Source organism: Lynx canadensis, chromosome E3, assembly GCF_007474595.2.
Source record: "Lynx canadensis isolate LIC74 chromosome E3, mLynCan4.pri.v2, whole genome shotgun sequence".
In the NCBI taxonomy this organism is placed as follows: Eukaryota; Metazoa; Chordata; class Mammalia; order Carnivora; family Felidae; genus Lynx; species Lynx canadensis.
Genome location: NC_044318.1, coordinates 960,032 through 964,312, shown reverse-complemented (window position 1 = coordinate 964,312; position 4,281 = coordinate 960,032).

The following is a 4,281-nucleotide window of genomic DNA, read 5'->3' as shown; positions in this document are numbered from 1 at the left end:
GTGTCCCTGAGGCCATGGGGACTGCAGCCACAGGGACCAGTGACCCAGCCCAGCTGGCCTGATGCGCCAGCTAGGTGGCCGCTCGTCTTCTTGGACACTCTGAGGGTGTCCGCAAGGGCCAGGGCTGAGGCCGCCAGCACCACACTCTGCATCAGCCAGGCCTGGGGGCTTCTTGTATGTTGTGGCTTCCCAGGTGGGCTGCAGGGGCTGGAGAGACGTCACCAGAGGGTCTGTTCCGGTCGGGCCCTGCCCAGCCCTCCCGCCACCCCCTCTCACGAGTCCACACCATCGTCCTGGAGGCTGTGATCCACTGCCTGGGGCCAGAGCTCACACCATGGCCATCACTGAACTCAGGGACGGGTTCCAAGGGCCACTGACCCTCTTCCAGGCTTCGGTGACTCCTGTCCCAGTTCACTTACTACTCTCAGTGGAGGCCCACGTGCATGCTCCCAACAGGGGCAGGGCTCTGGGCAGAGCTGGGACTGCTTCGTCCAGGGGTGGAGGACACGGGCCAGGTCCCAGGGAGGGGGGAGCGGGCCAGGACCAACTTTGACCCGAATGCCCACCTGCCTGCTGCTGCTGCCACCCCAAGCCCTGAGCGACGAGGCCCAGTGGAACCTGTGAGTGTCCCCATGGGCCACCGTGGTACTGGGGTGGCCTGCTGGGCTCCCAGAGCCTCCCCCTGACCATCAGCCCTCCCCCAACATAACTTGCCCGGGTGCGACCTTGATGCCTTCTCACAGGAGCAGAGGAAGCTCACGCACAGCTAGATGTGGGGACCCAGCACGGCACAACAGTATCAGGGAGAGGGGGCAATCCTGGGGCTGACCCCAGGTCTCTACTTGGGCCCTGCTGACCCTGACCCAGCTGGCTCCCCTGGCCGAGATGAGGGCCAGCCCCACCCGGACACTCCCGGGCTTGCTTTGCAGGCCCCCTGACACCTGTGAGTGGTGTCCTGGGTCAGAGGGCACAGGGGAGATGGAACTGCCACTTGCCCAGCTGACCCCTGTTCCCCAGGCCCGGCGAACGAGCGTTGCCCCGGCCACCTCCCCCTGGACCTCCCCTGCTGCCACATGGGACCCGGCCTCCAGGGCCAGCACAGCCAGGACATCACGCTCTGGTTCCAGACTCACCTGCCGCCCTTCCTGCTGGCCACGGCTGGTGCCATCCTGGCCCTGCTCCGGGGGGATGTCTTCCGTGATGCCTTCCAGCAGATGTAGGAAAAGGTGGGGGTGGGTGGCCCTGGTGATGAGTCGGGTAGGGGGCGCCTGGGCAGTGACCCCACCCCTGTGCCCCAACCCCCGAGTGAGGGGCCGCGACGGTGTCTTCCGGCTGCTCCTGGTGCTGGCTCCCCACAGCACCAGTGGCCTCTGCAGAACCCTCCTGGCGTGCAAGGCATCTGGGGGTGAGGGTCAGCAGCACGCAGGGCTACCCTCACTCTCTGACCCCCCACCCCAGCACTGTTCGGGTCCCTGGGCGGTCACTGGGAGCAGATGGGCAGAACTTGCCTCCCCCGCAGGGAGCTGAACCACAGTGTGGGCTGAGGACATGCCCGCAGGGACCCTCATGCTCAGACGTGGCCACGTGCTCCAGGGAGACTGCGTCTTTCCGACCGAGCACCTGCTATGTCGGGACCAGAGGCTCGGTGGCTCGAGCACGGGGAGGGAGGAGCGAAGCCAGCTGGGCTTTAGAGTGGGACAGGTGCCTCCCTGACAGCAAAGCTGATGGGCAATGCCCACTTCCAGGCCCAGGTCCCAGATAGGCCCGCCAGCCCGGCTGGCCACCTCCTTCACGGCCTCAGGCACCATCACCCAGGAGCTGACCGTGGACCAGGCCCTAGACCAGCTCTCTGTGGAGCTCCCCGGGTCTGTCAAGACTGGCCTCTGGCCTCCACGTGGCAGGTGTCCTGGGCCTGCTCTGAAGCCACTGCAGCCAGGGCATCTGGGGTGACCTGTTTTCCCTCCCCACCAGACTTGGCCTGTGGCCTACTTGGCCCCACCGACTCCAGGTCTGGTCCCTTCCTCAGACCCCTGGCCACCCACCAGGACCCTACGGCACGTCAGGACAGCTTCCAAGGGCGAGTGACCGGGCTCTGGCAGGAGCTGGCTCACCTGGCCATCAGAGGGTGAAAGTGCTTCCTCACTGTTCTCTGGCTTCAACACATCCTCACCTCCCAGTGCCTCCTGCAGTCAGGGTGACCTCTGGGAGCAGTGGTCCGGATTGGGATGACAAGGGCCCTAAGGTACATGGGGAAGTCAGGGCTGCCCAGGGTGGAGGTGGCCCCAGGTCACTTCCTCCATGCCACTACAGAAGGGAAAATGAGGCCGAGATGGAGAGACGAGCCGGGACCTCGGGGAATTGAGCCGCGGCTCTCACAGGTCACAGCCGCGGAAGAGCGTCATCCGGGCAGTGGTGGAGCGGACCCTGCCGCGAGCCCTTCTGTTCTGCAGAATGGCTCCCCTACCCCGTCTATACCAAGGCAGCGGGCTCCTCCCTCCCAGTGCCCCCAGCACAAGAAAGACCTCATCTTCTACGGAGTGTGGGGGACTCCCACCCTACTCCCAGCTGCTACAGCCCAGGTGAGCTGGAGGCCGTCCCCAGCGGAGACTGGCAGGGCGGGAGGGACGGGAGCCTGGGATGGGTCTGCTGAAGAGTGCCGAAACGTCAAGAGCTGAGACGTCTCAGGGCTTGGCTCCGAGGCCCAAAGCACCGGGTCACCCGCCCACAGGCGGGTCAGTGGGCCAGGCCTGACCTCACAAACCAATACAAACCTCACACAGACAAAACCAAGTGGGCTTCCAGGTTCCTGGTCCTCCAGTCACTGTGCTTGTCAAGCCCCCTGAGCTATCCCGGGGGGTGCTGTCCGAGCCGGCCCCACCTGGAGCTCCATGGAACACCTTGGAAGGTGCTGGGGAGGGGTCCTCCCGGGGCCGTGGGGGCTAGGTGAGGGTGGCCGGCAGGGCAGCATCAGAGGGGCCACGGCCAGGGACGGTGGGGGGGCCACAGAGATGAGTTAGGAAGGAGCTCAGATGTGGCAGCAGGGTGGGGAAAATGCCCACGTCCCCCAAAAGAAGGCGCCCCAGAGGACCAACCTGGTGCTGCCGATGGGCCAGATGTGAACACGGACATATGTGTGATCCCCGACCCCGCGGAGGTCTGGATGGGTGGCCCTGCCCGCCTCTGAGCCTGTCATCTTCACAGGGCCAGGCCAGTGGGACCCCCTTCACCCGACCAGGGGTTCCTGGACTGGTCAGCCCGCTGTGAGCATGGGTGTGGCCGGCAATGGCCGAGGGGGCTGCAGGTACAACACGTGGAGGGACTGCCGGGTGGGTGGGCTGCAGAGCCGAAGCACATGAGCACCAAGGGTGCGTGGGCCCGGAGGCCTGGGGGCTCCTGAGGGGGCCCCGCACCACCCAGCAGTCTCAGCTCTGCCTCCAGACACCCCAGATGGCCCCCTTGATGACTTGGGGGCTGAGTACAAAGTGCAGACGCAGAGGCAGCTCAGGGCCAGGGGGAGAGTGCCACAAACGAGCCCCACAACCCGCCCCCAGAGAGTCGCCTCGCTCCCCCCACCCGTTCCCACTCCGAGCTGCACGCCTCGAAGCCTGACCAGCCTCAGGCGCGCCCTCCAAGAGTGGACTGTGCCCCCGGCCACACTTCCTAGGCCACAGCCCAGAGGCCCAGCCACAGAAAGTGGCCGGCCATGTCCCGGGGCCTTCCTGGCGCTCTCTTTCTGGCACCTGGTCAAGCAAAGGGGGCTTCCTGCCGGCGCGTCCCCGCTGAGACGGCTTCGGCGTCCAGGGCTGAAGCGGAGCCAACCTCCCAGACCTAGGGACACGTGTGCAGCAGTGAGGCCGTGTGGCCGACCAGCTCTTTCTGCTGCTTCCTGCGCCGGGTGGGTGTGGAGGCAGGACCCTGGGAGTCCCAGCGCTCTCTGTGTGACCCTCCCCCCTCAGGCCCACACCGGTCTCTCCCGAGGAGGAACAGGTCATGGCAGGCGTCCTCATTAGCTACTAATTGCAGCCCGTTCCCGGCCTCCCCAGGCTGTTGCCGGATTACACCTGTTGACAAGATGTGGCGTCCCCAGCGGGAAGGCGCGTGTGCTGATTATGCCGCTAATGATGTGTTCATTGCCCACGGTAATTTCCTTCAACAAATAAAACGCTGTGTCTGCTCAGCCTAGGGACACTTCTAGCTTCACGAGGAGCCCGGCGTGCACCTGAGGGTGGGGAGGGCTGGTGGGCTCCGAACGGGACACCTCAGGCCACCAGGGAAGTGTCC